General features: G+C 44.4%; 1 long non-coding RNA gene across 2 annotated transcripts in view; it reads left to right on the top strand.

Moving 5' to 3' along the window:
- The first annotated feature begins 14,220 nt into the window (after positions 1-14,220).
- The window catches only part of LOC135320482 (uncharacterized), a 60,617-nt gene continuing 51,184 nt past the window's right edge, over positions 14,221-23,653 (top strand). For both annotated transcript variants that reach the window (XR_010379623.1, XR_010379622.1), the window contains exon 1: positions 14,221-15,970. This is a non-coding gene — a long non-coding RNA (uncharacterized LOC135320482). The remainder of the gene's footprint in view (positions 15,971-23,653) is intronic.

Raw genomic sequence — 23,653 nt, 5'->3', positions numbered from 1 at the left:
TTGCTTTAATGTTACAGAAACCACAGGCCAGCCAAGAAACAAGCACCACTCGGAGGGTTGGAGTACTCAGATTTATTATGCCGGCAGGCACAGAGGGGCTTCTGCTCCGAAGCTCTGAGCACCTCCAAGATGTGCACATGAGGTTTTATAGGTTTAATTACAAGTATGGGGCTATTAGCTAATAAGGCTTAAACAACAAAAAGCAAGGAATCAGTACACTGGAGCTTATCAATTTGGAACAGATCACGTTACTGACACTTGTTGAGATTGGATTTACGAGTTAGCTTGTTAGCCCAGTAAACTAACACTAAACTTCAGATTTAGCCCGGCAGAACTTAGATCACTAAAGCGACACTTATCACACTTAGATTTATGACTTAGCTCGTTAGCCCAGCTGAGCTTTTCCTTCACATCAGCTGCCAAGAATCTTACAGCTGAATATCTAGTAGGACTTTAACACTTACCCTGGCTTAATGGCATCCATTTTTATGACTTTACCTCCCCCTGGTTTCATTTAATTATTGAATCTCAATTTTCTCTTCACTCTCACTTTGTCTATTTGTTGTTATGGTTTTTAAGCTGTGTTTAAAAAAATTGTTTAATTTCTCTTTTAGCAGGAGGCTGAAAGTAAATAAATATGTAAACATACATCACACTTTAATGCTTTTATACATTCTAAGCTGTTTAGTATTTACTTAAAAACCAAATTGCCTACTAAAGAGATAACATTTTTAAATTATTTTTTAATTTTTTTATAAAGGTATAGCTGATTTACAATATGATATAAGTTTCTGGTGTACAATAGATGCACAATTTTTAATGTTATGCTCCATTTATAGTTATTGTAAAATATTGGCTATATTCCCTGTGTTGTAAGTTACATCTCTGTAGCGTGTTTATGTTACATGGAGCAGTTTGTATAAGAAAGTTGGTTATCGCAGAGTCTGGGGCATGGCTGTGTCTGACCCAGGGTCACCGTCACCCTGCCTGTCAGAGCTCAGGCTCTCACACCTCTCTGCAGGGGAGCGAGTGGAGGCAGCCTTCATCAGCGCTGGCACCACCCTCTGAGTGGCAGTGAAAGCAGTGACTGTCGGTGGACGTGCAAAGTGTTGTTCCAGGAGCTTTACTTGCACTTCTGCCTTTAATAATTAAAGCCCTCCTTTAAAGAATCCTTTTATGTTTTTAATGAATAATACATTTTATTTTGATATTGATAGACTTCAAACCTCCGGAAAATTTACAGGAGTAGTACAGTAAACGCTTAGATACAGTTCATCTAAAAGGGCACTATTTGTCCTTTTGTGTCTGGCTTATTTTAGCATAAAGTTTCAAGGTTCATCCATATTGTAGCCTGAATCAGTACTTTATTCTTTTGGTTTGATAATATCCTTTTTCTTTTTTTTCCTTATTGGTCTATTTAAAAGTATTTTGATTGAAGTCTAGTCAGTTTATAATGTTGTGTCAGTTTCTTGGGTACAGCACAACAATTCAGTTAAATAGGAACATACCTGTATTCATTTTCATATTCTTTTTAAACATAAGTTACTATAAGATATTAAATATATTCTCCTGTGCTATACAGAATAAACTTGCTGTTTATTCTATACATAGCCAGTATCTGCAAATCTTGAAATCCCAAATTATTCCTTCCCACACCCTCTCCCCTCTGGTAACCATAGTTTGGTTTCTATGTCTCTGTGTCTGTTTCGGTTCTGTATATAACTTTATCTTTTTGTTTCTTTCTTTTTTGTTTTTTGGTTTTTGGTTTTTTTTAGATTCCACATGTGAGCGATCTCATATGATATTTTTCTTTCTCTTTCTGGCTTACTTCAATTAGAATGACATTCTCCAGGTCCATTCATGTTGCTGCAAATGGCATTATTTTATTATTTTTTTATGGCTGAATAGTAGTCTATTGTACAAATATACTACAACCTCTTTATCCAGTCATCTGTCAGTGGACATTTAGGTTGTTTCCATGTCTTGCTATTGTAAATAGTGCTGCTCTGAATATTGGGGTGTAGGTATCTTTTTGAATTACGGTTCCTTCTGGATATATGCCCAGGAGTGGGATTGCTGGGTCATATGGGAGGTCAATGTTTTGTCTTTTGAGTAACCTCTGTACTGTTTTCCACAATGGCTCCACCAAACTGCAACCACAGTGTAGGAGGGTTCCCTATTCTCCACAGCCTCTCCAGCATATATTGTTTGTGAACTTCTGAATGATGCCTATTCTGACTGGTGAGATGTGATATTTGATTGCAGTTTTGATTTGCATTTCTCTGATAATGATATTGAGCATTTTTTCATGTGCCTATTGGCCATTTGTATGTCTTCATTGGAGAAAAGCTTCTTTAGGCCTTCTGCCCATTTTTGAATTGAATTGTTTGTTTTTCTTTCTTATCAAGTGTAAAAGGTGTTATATATTCTGGGAATTAAGCCCTTGTCAGTCTCATTTATTGCAACTATTTTCTCCCATTCCATAGGTTGTCTTTTAGTTTTGCTTTCTGTTTCCTTTGCTGTGCAAAACCTTGTAAGTTTAATTACATCCCACTTGTATATTTTTGCTTGTATTTCTATTGCTTGAGTAGACTGCTCTAGGAGAACATTGCTGAGATGTTTGTCAGATATTTTGCCTATGTTTTCTTCTAAGAGGTTTATAGTGTCTTGTCTACATGTTTAAGTCTTTAAGCCATTTTGAATTTATTTTTGTGTATGCTGTGAGGGAGTAGTCTAACTTCATTCATTTACATGCAGCTGTCCAGTTATCCCTACACCATTTGCTGAAGAGGCTGTCTTTACTCCATTGTATGTTCTCACCTCATTTGTCAAAGATTCAATGACCAAAAGTTTGTGGGCCTATTCTTGGTAATTTTGTTTATCCGTTTATTGATGGATGGATATTGTTTGTAACCTTTGGCTACTCTGAATGATACTGCCATGAATATTGATGTGCAAGTTTTTGTGAGAATATGTTTTCATTCTGTTGGCTGTACAGTTGGCCCGCCATATCTGTAATTTCCACTTCATGGATCCAGATGGCTGATTGTAAAGGGACTCGAACATCCTTGGATTATGGTATCCAGGGTGGGGGGTTCCTGAAACCAACCCCCCGAGGATACTGAGGGATGACTCTACATGTAGGAGTGGAATTGCTGAGCCATATAACTCTAACCTTTTGAGGAAACACCAGACTTCTCCAAAGAAGCTGCACCATTGTCCCTTTCCATTGGCCGCAAATGAGGTATCTCTGCCTCCTCAACGACACTTGTTATTGTCCATGTTTTGATTAAAACCGTCCTAGTGGGTGTAAAATGAGAACTCATTTTGATTTTGATTTGGCTAGTGATGCTGAGCTTCTTTTCATGTGCTTATCGGGCATTTGTGTATTTATTTAAATCCTTGGCAAATTTAAACATTGGGTCGATTTTCTTTGTATTGTTCAGGTGTAAGCATTTGTTATATATCCTGAATACTAGTCTCTTCTTAGATACATGGTTTGCAAAATTTTTCTCCTATTCTGCAGATTGTCCTTTCACTTTAGTTTTTTTAAGCATTAAAACAATTTCTTTACAGGGGAGGTAATTAGATGTATTGATTTATTTTATTTTTCTTGCTAAGCATGCACTCTGTCACTTGATATACCCACTTCCCCTGTCATTTCACTTTCTTGATGATGTAATTTGTAACAAAAAGGTTTTAACTTTGATGAAGTCCAGTTTATCTGCTTTTTTCTTCTATCACTTGTGCTCTTCGTATTGTATCTAGGAAACCAAAGCCTATCCTAGGACCACAAAGATTTATACTGTGTCTTCTTTTAGAAAGTTTATAGGTTTAGTTTTTACGTTTCTGTCTGTGATCAATTTTGAATTAATTTTTATTTATTTAAAATATGGGGGTCCAGATTCCAGATTCATTCTTTTGCCTGCAGATACTCAGCACTCCCTGCACCATTTGTTGAATAGACTATTCTTTCAATGGAGTGTTGTTGACACCCTTGTGGAAAACTGACTGTAAATGTAAGTTTTTCCCCCTGGGTTTTTATTATGTCTCATAGATTTATTTATCCAAACTTATGCCAGTACCATTCTGACTTAGTACTATAGCTTTTTAGTACCCTTTAAAGTGAGTCCTCCAACTTTGCTCTGCTTTTTCAAGATTGTTTTGGCTGACCTGGGCCCCTTGCACTTCCATATGAATTTTGGGATCACTTTTTCAATTTTTGCAAAGAAGTCAGCTGGAATATTGATAAGGATTCCACTGAATTTGTAACTCACTTTGGGGAGTCTTAACATTTTTAACAATATTGTCTACCATTCCATGAACATGGGATGTGTTCCATATATGTAGGTCTTTTAAGTATTATTTCGGTGATACATCAAAATATTCAATGTACAAATCTTGTAAATTTTTGTTAAATGTATCTCTCATTTTATTTTTAATGCTGTTGTAAATGGAAAGGCTGAGCTTCTTGAGGGTAGGACTATATATTAATTTGTTTATTTCTAGGATTTCTACACAGCAAATACTCTAGGTTTATATTTGCTACATAAATCTATCCACAACTCTTCCCACCCCCGTGTTATAAGAAACCAAGACCCAGGTTAAGCTACCTGAACACCTATGTGGAAGTGAGAAATGAGACCCTTGGGTGGGGCTTTGTGAAGATGATACTGAGAGCTTATTTAGGATGGCTTCATCTTAAATTCCTTTAAACAACACTTTTGGTGTAGTCAGATACATTAAGATCATGCCCTTTTGATGTGCAGAGGAGCTAAGACTATCATTTTCAAATAATTTCTAGTGAGAGTGTTGTACTTGAAATCAAATTTGCATCAATCTTTGAAGATATATGTTTCAGGAATTTTGACTAAAGAACACCTGTCTTTATTCATTAATGACAACTAAATTCTCAAGCAACATGTAAGAGTTTGAGCAAACTGCCCCAGCCCCGTAGTGCTGGTTGGCTGCAGCTGTAACTGGAGTCAGTGCTTACCTCTCCCAGCACGCTTGGGCTGATCTGCTCAAAGGTGTTCGTCCAAATGTTTGTCTGTAGTCTGTTGGACAAAGCCATAAAACATTGAATTAAGGTTGCTGGAATGCAATATATTCCTATTAATATTAACTAAGCACATATTGAGTGCTTACTGTATGTTGGGAATTGTCCCTCAGCCTCACATGTATATTATTTCACTTAAAACTTCATATATTTCCTTGTTATTCTCACTTTACAGATAAGGAGACTGAGAATTAGGTCTTCTGTATTTTGGATGGAGCTCATTATCAATGACATGAAGTTGTAAGGGAAAAGATATTGATTCATCCTGAGAAAATATTTTTCTGACCGTCAGCAGTGAAGAGGGTGAACACTGAAGAAGGTGATCATTGTTTGAGTGAGACGAGCCCCGGGTTGTACGGAGTCAGCATCCCTGTCTTGGACACGGCACGTGTAGATCTGTGTGGTGGGTGAGGCGGCGAGGCCGCGCAGGGAACGCGGATGCCGGGCCATTGGGCTGTGCTCAGGCCCAGTGGGGCTTTCTCCTAAGGGCAGTGGGCCGTCATTGACAGATCTTAAGTAGGGGAGTGGGGTGCTCTCGTAGATCACTTTTGTCTTGTAGAATGCTTAGAAACATTTAGAAGGCTCAGCAGGAGGTGATGTGATGAGTCAGATTAGGGTGGCTGCCAGGTGTAGAAGTGTAGAATTTTCAAGTGGTTTTCAGTCCCAGTTTTGTGGCTGAGTAGCTGTGTCACTTTGGATGATGCACTCAAGGAAGTAAACAATTTATCTAATCAATTGAAGAAGTGATGTACCGACCTCCCAGGACTGCTGTGGCAATCCAGTGAGATAACGTGTGCACAGTGTGCAGCGTGGTCCCCAGCACACAGTCAGTGCTGAGTGAGTGCCAGTGAGTACCTGGTAGGTCAGGTGTGGGTGGTGGGACTCGGTGACTGAGGAAATCTGGGCCCTGAAGGTGGGGTCCAGTCACATCTGTGAGTGATGGGCCTGAGCTGGGAGAGGCAGGGAGACCTTGCCCCCCGACCAGGGGCCCTGGGTAGGACGGCTATGGGAGGAGCACCGTGAAGTCAGCTCTTTGCAGGTGGAGCTCGAATTGCCTTTGAGACATCTAAGTGCATTGTCATGAGCTCAAAGAGGAGGTCTGGGCCCGGGCTGTGAATTTTCCTATAATCTTAATCCCTGAGGACGCCGAGGTATTGATCACTGAACGTGAAGACATACTTTACAGGACAAGTGAATAGTAGTATCATCTCTGTCATCAAAGCTCACATCTCTTTATTCATCACAAGTTTGCTATTGGGTACTTACAGAGCTCACTTCACCGCCATCCCCTGGGCTCAGGCTCCACAGTAAAGAGCTGGTGAGCCTCCCTCTTTTCCAGAAGAAGACACATTTAGCTGGTAGAATTCTGTACCTCGCCAGACTTAGAATTTTAGTTTGTTGTTTTAATTCTATTTTCTGTTAGCCATCTCCTGACAGGAGAGACGTTTTACCTCATGGACATATTTCAATTAGCTGTTACTGAGAATTGCTGATCTGATCCATAGTGTAAGTATTATATTAAAATTGTAGAGTATATATCATTTTTCTGTCTTTGCCCTTTAATTTTGTATGCCCCTTCAAGTCTCTATCCTATTTGGGGCCTTATTTTTTTAAATTAAAAAATGTCTATTTGCAGTTAAGAAAACAAAAGAAAAGAAAAAATACACATGATAGCTAAACTTAGAAAATATCTAGTGTGTTTTCTGTCTCGGCAATGGAGGGTTCTAGAAACTCGTGAAAACCTTCATTACACAAGTTTCTTAAAATGCTGATTAAGAAATAAAACCTTCCTTCTTCATCTTTCAAGCTGCACAGCTAATTGTGAAGAAAGTGAGGGGAAATCCTCAGAAGCCAAGACAAACCAGAAAGCAGGAATTCTGGGTGATACACGAGCCTTAGAAGCCCTGGGGTGCCTGTTGGCTCCTGTACTGAGTTTCAGTTGCCTTGACAGGAGGGTAGGAGCTGAGCCCGAGTCTTCTCACACTGGGAGTTGGATGACTGATCATATGTACGGCCAAGCCCATTCCGAGAAGCATGGTTTACTAAAGGGTTAACTATGAAAAAAAATTCCTCAAGGTAAGACAGTAAGGAAAGTCAATTTTTTTGGGAGAGGGGAAAAATAACAAATCCAAAGTAAGGATATAGTTTAAAGCTCTTCTGGCATGAGAGTAACCACAAACTCCTGGCAGAGAATCACAGCTACTCCTGGAATGAGAAGCTGTGGTTTGAATGAATCAGTGAGCAGCCATTCCGAAAAAGGCCTCCAGAGTCTTGAGGATCAAGATACTTGACTGCAAACACCTGTCTTCCAAGGTCTCTATCAAATAACCAGAAAGGTTTTAAAGGAAAGAAGCCATAATCATAGTTTTATTTCTTAACATTACTTTATGCTAGGAATTCAGAGGTGACTATGGAGTTGTCTCCTCTTTTATGGACCTTACCTTCTCTTTGGGGAGACAAACTGACATATTTGGGGAGCTTGGTGGAGGGAGGTGATAGTCTGTTGCAATTAGCCAGGAGAGGAGATTAAGAAAGCAGTGAAGGGTGGGTGAACTTTTTAGCTAAGGACATTCTTGTTCTGCTGGCCCTTAATTGCAGGCTCAATGAGTAGTCACTGGAGGGAATAGATCTTACGGAGGATGGACTTAGCTCAGGCCTCTTTAGAATGGACAAGTGAACCTGGAGAAAGACAGTCAAATCTGTGCAGACATTAAAGTTCACTTGAACGTGCTCCATCCCTGAGCCAAAGATAGGACAAATATGCAGCACTTCTTAAGGACAGAGGAGTGGTTTTTAAGGTTCTCCAGGAATGAAGCCCAGGGAACCGAGATGGCCAGTTGTCAAACTGTGACTTTGCACTTAGGACGGTGTACCCACCAAGGGTATTGGCCTTTTATACATTTCCATTTCTCTTTAATACATGTCAGGTGATGAGGACGTGGGCACAAGTGTTTGACATCTTGTCGAGGCGACTTTGGGTACCTGCCTAGAAACGCGGGCACGGCTACAGCTGCGTCACACATGTTGCCGCCCATCCCACTCCCCGGCTCCGTGATCACGGCAGAGTGGTTCCTTGTTGACCTGTCCATCTCCTCTGTGACATCATAACCCATGAAAAGACCGGAGAGTATTAACTTGGCTTTGTTAAATTCAAAGGAACAGATCTAATATGGAGTCAGATTTGTTCTTTCCTATTTCAGTATTGCCATGGAGAAGACAGTTTGGGCAGCTTTTTATAGGGTCCTCGAGGCTTTCTCTCTCAGCCTCTGGGCACCTTTATTGAAAACCCTTCATAGCTGTCTGGAGTGCTGGAAAACCACTCCGACTGTTTTGCCCTGAAGATGTGTTCAGTTTATAACTCATCTCTACTCCTTGGAAAACAACTCAATAAAAACTCAGTTGGTTTTCCACCAGCCATGGGCAGGGGTGAGGGATACCTTGTTATTATTTCATAAAATAATAATAATAATAAAAATATTAATAATAAAAATAATAATAATAATAATAATAATAATAATAATAATAATAATAATAATAATAATAATAATAACAATAAAAAAAGAAGTCTTAAAACAGCACTGGGCACATAGTTGAGAGTCAATAAATGCTTCCTGGCTTAAATCAAAAGTGATGACTCAGTGATTCCATGGCTGCTGTATTTGCTGAGCTAGTTACTCCTTTGCTCCATTACACATTTTTTTAACTGAAAAAGAAATACATGCAAATGGTTAAAAAAAATTCAAACAGCACAAAAATACACAAGTGAAAGAAGTTTTCCCTCATCCTCTGTTCTTCCAGCCCTCCCTGGAGATGCCACTGTTTACTATCCTTTGTGTGCTTTTCCAGATATGCTATGCACATTCCCAAATATGTATGTAAATTCCTTTAAAGTTTTAGTTATTTTTAACTTAAAGGGATTTAAATCCTCAAGTGGCTTCTGCCTCGGTAATAGAAAAAAACAAACCTGACTCCATATTAGATCTGTTCCTTTGATTTAACCCTTTGCTCTGTCTCCTAGGCTTCATCTTGCTTGTAAAACAATGTTGCTTAGAGCCTGAAATATACAGGAGAACCTATTCTGAAGGCTCTGATCTTTAAGTATATTTAACACATTTTCATTCATAAAAAGATTAGAAATTGCAGAATAGAAAATAACGTTTGTTTTGTTAGAGGTTTACAGAGATTTGACCCAGGCAGATAGCTGCAAGAACAAATGATTCTAACAAGAAGGAATTCCTACACCAAGAAGATTGCAACAACCAAGCACGTAGGAAAAGAGCCTGAATTCTGACTTGGGGAGATGGTTTTCCAGGACATTAGTTTGCCATCTAGGTCTACAGAAACTTGCTATTCCATACCCCAACACCTGGTCTCCCAACTTATTGGCCTGTCCTGCACTGAAGAGAATGAATTTGGATTTGGTAGCACTCCTATATACCTAGCAAGCTGGGCACTGGAACTGAGTGTTATGGAAACAACAGGCCAGCCAAGGAACAATCACCACTCGGAGTGTTGGCGTACTCAGATTTATTATGCCGGCGGGCTCAGAGGGGCTTCTGCTCCGAATTTCTGAGCACCCACCTCCAAGACATACACATGAAGTTTTAAAGGGTTAATTACAAGTAAGGGTGTATTAGCCAATAAGGCTCAAGCAACAAAAAGCAAGGAATGAGCACACTGGTGCTTGTCAACTTGTAATAGACACTTGTTGAGCTTCGATTTACGGCTTAGCTTGTTAGCCCAGTAAACTGACACTAAACTTCAGATTTACGAGTTAGCCCAGCAGAATTTAGATCAGTAAACTGACACATCACACTTAGATTTGTGACTTAGCTTGTTAGCCCAGCTGGGCTTTTCCTTCACATGAGGACAGCTCTCCCACACCCAGGGAACTACTGTGAGCCCTTGATGGTTCCACTAGGGTGGAGTGTGGTTTACCCAGGACGGATGGGGACTATGCACCAACACTCAGGCAGTCTGCTCTGTCTGGGGCTCTGATCTTGAACCACCCCGCTCCCTGCCAGCCCAACACCTGGGACAGTGGAGCTAAGGCAAAGATCGTGCCTGCCTGTTTCCCAGCGTGTAAAAGGGGAATATGTACTCTTCCCAAGGTAGTTCTGAGCGACAACACCTGCGGGTGCTTGGTTCCCAGACCAACAGAAAACCCTGCTCCGCGTGGGGGCAACAGGTGTGATACCCGTAGGGGTTCTGCAGCAGCATCGGATGGAGGGCTGGATCAGGGAGGTAAAACTTGAGCTGCGGGCCTTGAAGTGTTACAGAAGGGTACAGAGGCAGGACTGCCGCCTTCTTCAGGGTGCCACGAGAGGTAAAGCTTTTTCTCTCCATCCTCGCTAGGACCTTACCATTTCAGGATCCCTCCATTCTCTCTGCTATTCCTGTCCATCTGTCTCCCTCCACTTTTTCCCTCCTCTCCTCCCCCTCCCATCTTTTCCCTCCCTCACTGCCCCACCTTCTCTCGCAGAACCCAGAGCGGATTGCTGGCCCTCCTGCGCATGGGCGGTCGGTGTCAGCTGGACCGCGGGTTGGAAGCTCCAGCTCGGAGCCGGGGATTAGCCCCAAAGGCTTCTCAGCTCTGTCGCCCGGCAGGCCTTTAGCTCCTGCCCGGGGCCGGTGCCTCTGGCCGTGGAAGTGCAATGTGGGGTCTCCCGGGAAAGGGGTCAGGTGGCTGCGGGAGGGCGGTCCGCGTGTCACAGACCACGAGGGCGCGAGTCAGCCTGTGTTCAGCTGAATTGCTCGGGCCAGACCCCTCTGCCCGCGCCACCTGCCCCAGTGCCCCAGTGCCACAGCTTCCCGGGGCCAGGTGTGCACCTGCCGCCTCTCACCCAGCCGGGCTCCCCTCAGTCCGCTGCTGGCGTCCCCTTCCCCTCTCTCGCCCGCGAGTCCTCTCCTCCCGGGCTTCCTCTCCTCGGCCACCGGCCCGTCCCCACAACTGGGCGGGCTGCGTCCCAGGCGGGCGGGGTCTGCGGACCCGGACGGGGCAGCTGGGGCTGGGGCTGGGGATGGCCTCCGAGCGGGGCTGCAGCCCGCGTTTCCACCCATTTCCCTGCCCCGCGACTCCGGGGCTGCCCTGGTCTTCCTTTCCCGCTCCCTGAGGAACAGCTCAGTGGCGTCTGCACTGCTCCCTGGGCTGAGAGCCTCCCGCTGTAAAGCCCAGCTACTGGTGGAGTCGGGAAAAGGGATCCTCAGTGCCAAGCGAGCTTCTGTCTCCTCCCTCAGTGTTTCTGCCCCAGGTAAGTACCTTGAACACTTTCAGGTGTTATGATGGCGGTGCTTGTTGGTGTCATGTGTTTTTATAGCGAGAGGGATTACAGTGTTGAAAGCAGGGCTTGGTTCAGTTAAAAATGAGCTGAAGGCATAAGGCTGTGTCATCCTCCTTCCTTCCCTCTCCCAGGGTGAAAAGTGTGACCATCGATTTTAAAAAGACAGTTACATTCCCTAACTAGCCCAGCCCAGCTTGGTGTGTTAACAGGAAGAGCACCACCAGAGGCGTTGGAGACCCAGGGACATTGCAGTCCTAAAGAGCTCCTGGCACAGTTTGGTTTGTTTTGGTTTTTTGTTTTTCTTAAATTGTGGGGCAGACTAAGTAGTATAGAGGGAAAAATAATTGTCAAGAAATATTTTTTCATATAACAGCTTTATTGTGATATTGTTCACACACCATGAAGTCCACCCATTTAAATGGTACAATTCAGCAGCTTTTAGCATATTTACAGTTGTGCAACAATTATTATTCCAGAACGTTTTCATCACATCAGAAAGACCAGTGGAAATGAATGACCAATCCACCCCTCCCCAGTGGTGGTTCTAAAGAAGTTTCTTGGCTATTCTTGACCATAAATTAACTTGTTACATTCCATGAAAAATCTGGTAGGAATTCTAATCAGAATTGCAATGAATCTGTCTATCAAAATAGGAAGAATTAATGTCTTTATGGCATAAACTTCTTCTACTCATGAATATAACTGGGACCCTATATTTTCATCTCTCCAGAGCCTGGCCCATGGGAAGTCCTCACTAATTGTTGGGCTTGTGAATGATGAGATTCTATACATCATTAGTTGCAACTGTAGCCTTTCACAGAAGAGAAAATTAACCTCAGTGAAGCCAAGTGACTCTCTGATGGTCAGAAAAAGTGACAGCCAGTGCTGGAGTGATCCAGTGGACTTGGTGCTTGCAACTAAAAATATTCAGCAGCTACAGCTAAGGGGATTAGAGTGTTCTTTTATTTTTCCTTAATGGCGTTGCTTTTATTTTTACTTATTTTTTTAAATTAATTTTTTTGAAGTGTAGTCAATTTACAATGTTAGTTTCAGGTGTACAGCAGAGATTCAGTTATGAACATATGCATATGTGTATAAATATGTTTTAGATTGTTTTTAGTACAACTCATTACAAGAAATTGAATATAGTTCCCTGTGCTATATAGTAGGTCCTTGTCATTTATTTTATATTTATTAACGTGTATCTGTTAATCCCCCCTTTCCTGCCTGCTAACCACAGTTGGCTTTCTATGTCCATGAGTCCATTTCTAGGAGCACCATATTTCTTAGTAATATATGCTGGTTGGCTGCTTTCAGTTTCAGTAATTCCATCTGTGGGTGCTTTTCTTCTGGTGGCCTTTATGTGGTTTGTACACGTGGTAATAGAGGTCTGTATTTGGGAGAACTCCAGGCCTCGTGTAGTCCCTGGTACAGAGTTCCCACTGAGTTGATGCTTGAACTGGGAAAAAAACATAGTAAATGTTGGAATTTCCAATACTGTTGAGACTTCCAGGTTTCTATAACCTGCTTAGCCCACCTTAATATTGGCTGCACCCTTACTTGGTAATTTGGTGGAATTCCATGGTATGGTGGTGTAGAGACAGGGCCTTTTATGCTTATTCTCTTTCCTTTTTCTAACACTCATTCTCCTGGGTCTCCCAGATCCTCCCCCAGCAGTGCCCAGGGCTGGCTTGGTGCTGCACTGAGGATATATTTATTAATAAGGACCTTTCCTCATCTCTTCTGAGCCTCCATTTTTTTCTCTGCACAATGAGGGCTTAGACTAGATATGTGCTTTTCAGTTTCTTTTAAAGCCATGTTTCCTTTGAGAAACAGAAAATGCAAATCACTCCTCCCATCCCAACCCTTTAGATTTTGATACAGCCTCCAAGGAGTGACATAGCACTTTGTGGAAAATTGATGTGATTGTGATTCCAGGTGGCACAGAAAAAACTCTTCAGAGATTTATTGCAGGGAGAGGGCAGGAAAGGTGCAGTATGTCACACTTTCTAGTGTGAGCACTGGAGCAGTGGCTTGGATTTAAATACGGTGTCTGACGTGGCCTCTCTCTAATCATGTACAATGTGATAAACTTCTCTACCTCAGTTTTTCTTGATGTGTCAAGTTGGCGTGATAATATTTTAGGGCTTTTGTGAAACATTATACACATAATCCATTTGTGTTTCGGTAGAAATAGACCTGCTAGGGATTCAGGGATTTGTTTAAAAAAAAAAAATCTTGTCCATAGCAATCTGTCGGTGTGTATTTTGAATTTCCTGGAGGGTGAGGGTTGAGTCTAAAGTCCATCGTGGGACAGGTGGCCCATAGTTTTCTGTGCGCCTGATTGCCCCCTCCTCCCCAGTCCTCTTCCTCAGTCCAGGATTAAGTTCCCTAGTAGATTTACACAGAGGTCTTGTGGAAATGGATTTTCATTTTATTGTTTCACCAAGAAGGGCTGCCATCATGATCTCTGTGGTCAGGTTTTGAAGGGCTGCCATCATGATGTCTAGTCAGGTGAAGGCTATGCAATTGGGAGTTTCTATTTAATAAAAAGAAAAAAATTACAAATAGAAAATTAGAACAAGGGTGATGACAGGAGCTCTTGGAAGTGGGCACCATTAGTTTTGTTAGCTTCAGGTGCAGTGGCCTCTTGCCACGAGGACCCATCCTCTTGCTCTGAAGTTGGAGGGACCAATGGGTTGAGTGGGAATGTTAACTGAGTGTATCTCATGTGCTGGGCATTGTCCTATTTGTGCTTTGTGTTCCTTATTTGAGACAGTGAGCTCATTTAACCTCAATAGCCTCTTTAAAAAATTAGACTTTTTATTTTGAGATATAATGTAGATTCCCATGTAGTTGCAAGAGATAATATGGAGAGGGCCTATGGACCCTTTGTATAGTTTTCCTTAATGGTTCCAACTTGAAAGTTTGGGGTACAATTCATTAATGACTCACTAACAATTTGAGGTTTGTTTTATTGCCCTAATTTTATTCACGATTAAACTGGGGCTTAGAGAATCACACAGGCCTGACCAGGTCACCCACATGGTTAGTGTAGAGACGGGTGGAACGTGGGCTTGGGATTTCCAGGCAGTACCATTATGATGGTCTGTGGCAGGGAGCAGCATTCACTTTGCTGGTTTATTCATTCATTCAACAAATATTATTGAGTAACCTCTGTGGGTCAGATGCTTTCATAGGGTTATCTGATTCTTCAGCAGTCCTGAGAATCAGGTAATGTTTATATTTTTTAATCTGAGAAAATTAGCTCTAAGAAGTTATAACCCCCCCAAAGGAAATATAGCTCATAAAGGAGCGATACTAAATTTTACAGTCACCCCTTTTTATGCAGGTGGTACCCTAGGCATTTTACATTTGCAAACTTCTGTAATCCAGATATTTTCATGTAAGACAAAGATTTTTTTTTTAATTGAAGTATAGTCAAGTTTACAATGTTGTGTCAATTGCAAGGTTTTTTTTTGAATTTTGAATTAAAAAATATTTTTTCAGGAGGGTAATTAGGTTTATTTATTTGTTTCATTTTTTAAAATGAGGTACTGGTGTTTGAACCCAGGACCTCGTACATGCTAAGCACGTGCTCTACCACTGAACTGTACCCTTCTCCCCAAGGCAAGTTTTCTTATCCATTATTCTGAAGCTTAGGAGTTCAAATAAATTGGATAGAAAACCAGATCTTTTGATCCCACTGTAGTCCTTTTCTTTATATTCTGCTGAAGGAGGTTGGGGAAAGCACTTCCTTTGTTCACTTCCTTATTCAGCATTTTTCAGCAGTGACTTTGCATCAGGGCCTTGGTAGGTGCTTGGAAACAGAAAACAAGAAATGACCCTTCTCTGCAGGGCAGGAAGCCTAGACCAAAAGCTGGGTAATGTGATCCGAGCTACGGTAGCCATTTGAAGACTCTGAGGACAAACTGTACCTCCGGATTTACTTGAGCTTCCCTTGCCTTCTGGTTGGTACACACCAGGTCATCGCAACCCAGATGGACCTGCAGCCCACAGTACAGTATGTACCTCGATCTCCTCTCCCCTCTCGTCAGGGCCTGCAGCATGAGCATCCCTGACTACGTGCAGTGTGCTGAGGACCACCAGACTTTCCCCGTGGTGGTCGAACACGTGGGGATCATCTCAGAGGAGAATTTCTTTTGCATCTATAAGTGAATCACCTTGGTGAGTCAGATCAGTCCGTGCAGCTCCCAGTGGGCAAACTGTATCCACTACAGGCACCACTATGCGCCCAAGAATGGGTGGAGCGACTTCCAGACCCACCGCAAGGTCTTGGGCCTTGTCATCATTACTGAATGCCTCTCGGCCAAGGCTTCGAAAAGCTCCACGTGCAGAGGAGCTGTATGGCACCACGCTCTATGACTCTCAGCTCTTTGACTTTCTGCTGCATGGGGAGGTGGCCGAGCAGCCGCGCACCAAAGTGGCCTTCAATTTACGAGGACTGCAGGGTGGTGGAGAAGAGGATAGACGACTTCACTGAGTCACTCTTCATCTTGCCCAAGTCCAAGTGGCTGGACGGTGCATCCGACAATTCTGGGGACAAGATCCTCCTTCTCTGCATCCCATTTGAGAAGGAGGACATCATGGGACTGGACACAGAAAGCAGGTAAGTTTACCTGGAGGCCAGTCCACCCTGGCTGTGTGCCGGGTTTCTTCCCTACATCCAGAAAGTGATCAGCAAGGAAGAGGACTCTCTTGTAGCCAAGGGTGGAGGGAGGTGCAGCCCGCCGCTTTACAGACATTTAAAAGTGAATCCGCCTTTGTTTCAGAGAGATCCTTTTAGGGTTATTGTGGACACTTACTGCAGCTTTTCAGCCAGGACCCTGGTGGGACCCCTGGAGTTGCTGACCAATAGAGTAGCCACAGCCACTGATGCTAGGAGAGCTGGGGAGGAGGCTGCTCTGAGCTGAGATTTGCTGTAGGTCAAATGAACATCAGACGCTGAGACTTGTCTAGTAAAAAGAATGTAAACTATCTTATCACTTCCTATATTGATTACATGTCAAAATGATAGTATTTTACATACAGTAGGTTAAGATTTGTTCTTAAAATCATTTTCTAGTATTTGTTTTTTGTTTGTTGGTTTGTTTCTTTGTTTACCGTTTTAAATGTGGCAACTGGGAAACTTTCTTTACATGGCTCTCATTTCATTTATGTTGGGCAGCCTGTCTTTAGATAGTCCCATCCCTTTGCTTGTAGATGAGATGCTGAATCCCGAGAGGCAGAACGAGGCGCTGGTTGAGCTGGGGCTGGAGCCGGTGTCTCCTGCCTCCCAGGCCCAGCACCTGTTCAGCTCAGGCCCTCTCTTCCTGCCCGACAGCCAGCATGCCATGTTAGGACATCAGAATCACTGCCAGGGACCTCCGAATGAACTCCTTATGCAGGGAAAGGCGTATCACGGAGTATGGGAAAGAGCAGGGAAATGTTCATCCTCACTTTGTCCCTGTGATTAAGTCAACGGCCCCACTTTGTCTCGGAATTACAGACGAGCTCTTCTGGGCTGCATAACCCCCCACCATCTGCTCTGTTTCCCCGTGTATCTATAGTGCTGTCCTTCGTGCAGAAGAGGGTGACATGCCTTTGCCGAGAGGTGGTCCCCCTTTGCTGGGGAGAGTGAGGGAAGCTGTGTGCCCACGGCCTACGGCCTCAGGCCTTGAGTCTGGAGAGTACTCATGGCGGTCTGACAGGTGACGGTCGGAGGACCTGGCACGGCTGCCGGGCCCACTGTGGAGGCGGTGCTCTGTGATTCTTGAAATTAACTAAGATCAGATTCTACTTTCTGGTTATTGGTAAGTTGGAGGAGAAGATGCCAGAGAATTGATAAAAAGAATGTCCAGACCAGCCCTGTGAGTGATAGGCACAGGGGACCCGAGTCCCCCACGTGTGTGAGGTGCCTAGCGGGCTCTGGATGAATTTTCTGTTCCTCCCGGACATAACTCTATGGCTTAAGGAAGGGGCAAGTCATGTCATGGCCTGTACTTGTCCTCACAGGGCCCTGTGATCTTCATGCCCGCACTCCCCTTCTGCTCCTTGGAGATGAGGTGTCAGGTTTAGGAGCCTGGGCACTGCTGAGGGCATAGCTGCCAGCACTGTGCTACACCGAGGCTGGCTCCGTTCACCTCACATGTCACCACCTGCTGAGCCCCCAGGCGTCAGTCAAGGTAGGTGCATAGGTGCAACATACGCAGAGACCACGTTCTCCCCCTGGACAGATTGATTGGTGAGCAGTGGAAGCCTAGAGCCCTACCCCAGGCCCAGGCCAGTGCCTCCTCTTTTGTCATAGGAGGCACTGGTGACATTTTTGCTCAGCAACTGCTTGGCTCTGACTCTGCAGAACCACCAGAGAATGCCAACTTGTTTTTGCCTTTTGAAGTCTGCCCTTGGGATTTGGCGGAGTAGCTGGATGTGTGCTTAGCCCATAGTGGTTGACACTGTCACCATTGTTTACCCAGAACCTCGTGTACCAGGCATGGCTCTCGGCATCAAAATACAGCAGCGCATTAAACCTCCCTCCTGGTGGGTCTGTCTGTTTTGCTACCATAAGGGCTCAGCCAGCATCTTAACGTCAGTGAGATAACGTGGCCAGTGAGCTCGGGTCAAGCACATTCTCCTCCAGTCACTTTTACTCAATTTTTTCTTTTACTATTCCACAGTCATTAATTTTTTAAACAATGCTTTGGTACAGGAACAGCCTAATTCTCTCCTGCTACTCTTGGTGGAAGTGAGTAAAACTGTCCAGCCTGAAATGCGACCACAATTTGTAGCTGAAAATCTGCCTAGACGCATATAGGTGGAGTTTTGGTTAGGGGCGCTGATCACGTTGGGGTCCCCCGGCAGCACCGCTCCCCTCAGGCCCCTGCCTTCCCTGGAGCAGGAGGTGAGTGTGGGTCTCACCGTCCCAGCATCCCTGGCCTCACACACTCACATAAATTCTTGTACATGCTGTCAAAATCATTTTTGTTCTTGTGTGTTTCTAATTTTCTCTTGTTCCTCTTTTCCTTTTTCTTTATTCTTTTTCTCTTGTACTGCCCAGTGAGCATGTTGTTGCGTCTGAAAATGTGGGCTGTGCACACCCTGCATTGGAAATATCCAGATTGCCCTCCGTACAGTCTCCATCGCTTTAAAGAGCAAAAACTTAACAGTTGCCTTGATCCATGTATTATCCTAGTCATTTTTTATTTTCTAATTTTTTGGAAAATTTGCTTTGTTAGCACATCACCCACTGGTGTTTGATACCTGTTAAAATCCTTGCTTTGAGGAACCTGTTTGGTCCTCCTTATATTTGGTGACAAATGCGCCCTTATTAAATTTGTTTGATTGTTTTGAAGAAGTGAGATGCGAATTGATTTTGGCGGCTGCTGAGGGATTCTTTTCATGGAGTATTTTAACTTGTGAAGTCAAAGTCTGCAGCATCTTGCTCGATTCCTGCTTTTACACAAACGTGCTCTTCACGCGGTTCCTGGCTGTCACAGTGTGACGTGCGTGATGGCACTTCCTGGCCAGCGGTCACTGGTGAGAAAGTGGCAGGCTCATGGGTGTGCAGCTGCATGGGACGCTGTTGGAGGAAGCAGTCACCGTTTACTTATTTAATTTTTTTTTTTTTGCATTCAACATCCCTGTGCCATTTACTTTACTTTGCCTTCATAAAGGGGCAGAAGTGGGTCTAAAATCCATGCCACTCTTGTGTTCCCTTTACGAGGCTGGTTTTTCTGAGTATCAGGAAAACATGGCCTTCTCCTAAGTAGCTGGCTCACCTGGATCTTGTTGACACAGCGACCGCTAAAGGGGACCGTAGCTTCCTCTCTTTTCCAGCCAGTGGGCATTCAGAGCCGGGTCTGTGCTTTGCCTCAGCAGCCGTGCAGGCCTCCCTGCCCCGGCCTTTACTTTTAACCCATGTTGACATAAATAGCTGACTCCGTGTCTGTTGCAGCTGATGTCCACCACTGACGGCCGTGTAGTTAGTTTGCGGTAGGGAGTCTGCAACACCCCAGCCAACCTTGAAGGAAGATGTTTTGGCCGACCTAGGACCTTGGATTCTCACCCCCATCATGGTTCATCTCACTCGGTGGAAGGGTTTGGCCACCACCATCATGCTGAACATGAGGCCTTGTTTCTCCTTTCATGCTCTGGTCCAAATGTGGACACTTCATTTATCACTGAATTTGTATCGCTTGAGACAGGCCATAATATCTGAATGAGTCCATCACATTCCGGGTGGGGAACAGAACAGAAGTAAGTGTCACAATTAGATGGAGACTAGGCTGTCCGTGTTGGCTAATGCTGGCTGGGATCTGTGATGGCTGGGCTGTGCCCTGGACACAGGTCTTTCCCGTGGCTCCCGAGAGCCCAGGTGTTGGAGTGAGAACAGCCTTGCCTGGGTTCCTCCATCCTCATCTGCTCACTGGCAAGTGTGTCTGCTAATTAGGAGCTCCCCCAGACCTCGGGCCCTTCAAAGCTCAGACCACGGGAGAACCTTGAGTCCCTTCTCCTGGGCCTCCTTTGTGAGAATCCAGTGCCTTCTGAGGTGACCAGCGGCAGGAGATGCCTCCCCCTCCAGGGAGCACCCTACGGAGGACTGTTAGTCAGTGTACCATGCTGTGAACTTGGGGGGTTACGGCCATGGTCCCTGTAGAACCACATTTGAGATGGGCTTAGCGACGGAAATAATAGGACTGATTCCAGGGCAGGGATTAGGGGAGGGAACATTGGAAATTGAATGTGAACTCAAACACATAGTTGGGTGCTGGGGCTGTTACTAAAATGGGGAGTCTGGGAGGTACCTGCCAGGAATCGAATTCCAGAGTAAATGGTTAACATGAGGCATTTTTAAGATGCCATTTGTCATCCAAGTTAGGGCTTCAAAGAGGCACTCGTGTCTATGAGATTCTGGCTCAGGTGAAGGAGCCGGACTATAGATACACGTTGGGAGTCGTCATTCTTAGCTGGTGTTCATAGCCTTGCATGTGAATTAGATCATCTCGAGAGCTGCAGACTGAGGCTGAGGGGGGGCAGGGCCCTGCCTGTGTTGGAGGAAAGCCCAGACCATGCAGCTTTGGTGTGTCAGTCAGCGGCATTTGCGATTTTCAGCCTAATGCCATTTATCTTTAAGGGGCCGGGGGGTGTGCAGGGGCAGCCAGGAAGAAATCTGAAGGGAGGGTCGTGGCCACGTGTGTGTCTTGGGAAGATGCAGAGTCTGCAGGGTCCTGGAGGGTAGACTTCTTAGAAGCTGGAGTTGGAGTGAGGAGTGGGCAGAAGGTAGTCACACTCACCTGTGAGGGAGGGGGGAGTCCTTGGAAGTCCCCACCCTACCGGACTCGCTTTCCCATGAACAGACGGCAATCATACAGAGTATCTGAAGTGAGAAAGGATGGGTGCTGGGAGGGGAGCCAACCTGGAGAATGGTGCTTGGAAATTTCTGGAATAGTCTCCCTGGAAAATAGAGTTAAAAATACCCAGAATCTTAAGAACGTTGATAGTGACTGGGGAGGAAGCAGTTTTTCTGGCCTCCTAAGGGTAAGTCATGTATCCGGGGATACACAGAAAAATCGGGCATTCTGTTCCGTGGTCTTGATCCTTACCGGGGGAACAGTGCAAGTTTAAAGGGGGAGAAGGGCAGCGGAGGGAAGCTAGTCAGGCCCCGTGTCAGGTACCAGTCGGCAGCCCTACTTGCGTGTTGTGTTCTCATCCATGCCTCCCAGGTGGGCGGTGGCAGCCCCCTTTTGCAGATCGGGAAGCCTTCTCAGAGGGTTAAGGAATTGGTCCATTTAGTGGCTAGTAAATGCTGCAGCAGAATTCAAGCAAGGCCTTGTCAGACTTCAAGGGCATGTTTTCTCTACTAAATCCGGTACCTCCCTGTTGAACCTGGAATGGTGAATTGGGTCAGTTTTGGAGCCTTTCAGAAAAAGTACGATTTAAGTGCCTCAGGACTGTTTCACAAAGCTCAGCGTTCTTTGATTTTTCTGAAGCACCTCAGTGCTTTTCGCCCCACAGTTGTTAGGTTTTCTCCATTCTCGATGACGTGGTTGCAAATAACGTACAGGTGCAAAACCAGACTTAGCAGCTTCTGAAGGGAAACTCTCCAGTTCTCCCTTGATCGGCTTTCTTCCACGGGATGTAACTGCTGCAGCGTAGGCCTGAGTTTTACTTATGGAGTGAGGGTTTAATATCCAAAGTTAGCATAAAATGGTCAGATGAAGAAAATCGACGTTAACAATTTATTTTTGGGTTTCATTAGACAAGATATACTATCAATTAATGACCCATATAGCAAATGAAATTGACTACAGAACATTGCATTTCTTACTTTCTATTTAGAGTTCTCTTACAGAATAAGGTTTCCTGCTTTGGAACATCACCTCCACCACCACGGCACCTATCAGTGTGTTGGTGTGATTGCATTTACGCAGTGAATGTAATCTGGTCTTCCTCAGCCCCAAACACTCCAGTGAAGAATCACGGGCTGTAGCCATCTCTTGGTCACGCAAATACTTCTAAAATTATATGATGCCAGAAAAGAAGGAAGAGAGAGAGAGAGATTGCCTTTATCAAAGTTCCTTTCAATTCTAACTGCAAACTGTTTTTGAGCAGCTCTGGTTTCATTTGGATATGAATATATACATTTCTTTGCATGTAATCTGGGTTTTGGACTAGAACACCAAGTTCTTGCTGTCCACAAGCCACAAAAACAGTAGCCAAATTGCACACGTGTGAAATTGTTTATAATTTTTCCTGAGAAAGTATCTTTGAATTTGGGACTTGGGCTGTGATTTTTGCTTTTTGCTTCCCGCACCCCTCTTGTAATCTCTCACTCCTTCCCACGTGGCCCCCAAGAGTTTGTGGTCTCAAAGGAGCGGGCAAACACCCAGTTGGTCACCATGTACTGCTGCTATAGATGAAGCCCAACCAAGACCTAAAGGACATTATCAGAGAGGACTTCCTGGAAGAAATGGACTCTATATTCATTTGTGAGGACAGAGTGTCAGCCAGGAGAAGTAGTCAAGAATGTGGCTCAGGTGGCAGGTGCAGCCCTGGCAGATGCCTGGAGGCTTTTGGCGTGGGGAAACGGGGAGAGTGCCCTGTGTGGTCCAGGGTGGAAGGTGCCCCTGCTGGTGAGGACACTGGAGAGAGTCCGGGATGGAGGGCTTTGGAAGAGCTTGGGTTTTACTAGAACTGACACAGTAGTCAGTGAAGGGTGTCATCAGAAAGTGACCCTCAGTAAAGGTAATTCTGGTTTTTCTTCTGATATTCTACAGACACAAGGGTAGGGACGGGTGAGAGTAGGTATGTCTGTCCCTTTGAGACCCACCCCGTCATTCATTTATTCATAACACGTGCACTTCTGTGTGTCTAGGGGAGAGAGGGTGGACCCACATTAGTAAGCAAAATGTATTTGCTTCTTGTGAGCTTAGCATTGTCAGAAGTTGACTTAGCCTAGAATGTTCTAGGAATAGAGGAACAAATTGTGGTAGTTGGAAGGAGGGAAGGCTTCCTTGGGAAACAGTCAAAATGAGCCTGGAGACAAGTGGGGAGTAGGAGCAAGTCAGGGGGCCCCTGAGGTCACTGGGGACCTGTGTACTGAGGTGAGGCTGGGCAAGCAGTGTCTGGGGTGGGGCTAGAATTCCACCAGGGAGCCTCTGAAGGGTTTGAAGTGGGGGTGATGTAATCAAATTTGTGATTTGGGAAGACTGCTGTGGCTCTGTGTGTGTGTGTGTGTGTAGCAGGGAAGAGGGGAAGGGTGCCACCAACAGGGGGGGTCATTAGAATAACATTCACAGGCTGGGAGAGAGGCGTCGGGACTGCTTGGGGACGGCAGGGGCAGTGTGGATGCCGGATTTCCTTATGGGGAGGGCTTGTTAGCAGGGCGACCCTAGAGGCGACTTTTGGCTGGAAGTAAACAGATGGAGGCTGCCAGGTGGACTTTCCTCTTCTTTCCTTCCCTGCCTTGTGTGATGATCTTAGCTCAGCCAACTTTTGGAAAAGAAGAGCTAAGTTCCAGGGTAGCCCAGGACTTTGTTGAGCTCGTTCGAGTGAGATCTGATAGGATTTAGGTTTGTGTTCTGATCTGCATGTTCACTTAGCTAGAAACATCCCGTCATTTCAATTTCTATAGAGGTTTTTATTCTTGATAAAGATTGCTTTCTTGGTGAGAGGAAATTTAATACAGCTGTTGGCTTTCTCAAAAAAATCATATCTTTTAAGAACTTTAATATTCAAAACAATAGGAATATATTAAAATGTTAAAGTAAGTCTTTGGTGCAGTTTCTTTGCTTTCTGAGCTAGTGTGGAGTTA

This window comes from Camelus dromedarius, unplaced genomic scaffold (genome assembly GCF_036321535.1).
Source record: "Camelus dromedarius isolate mCamDro1 unplaced genomic scaffold, mCamDro1.pat HAP1_SCAFFOLD_117, whole genome shotgun sequence".
NCBI lineage: Eukaryota > Metazoa > Chordata > Mammalia > Artiodactyla > Camelidae > Camelus > Camelus dromedarius.
Note: the sequence above shows the minus strand (reverse complement) of the source record. Positions and strands in the feature narration are given on the sequence as shown.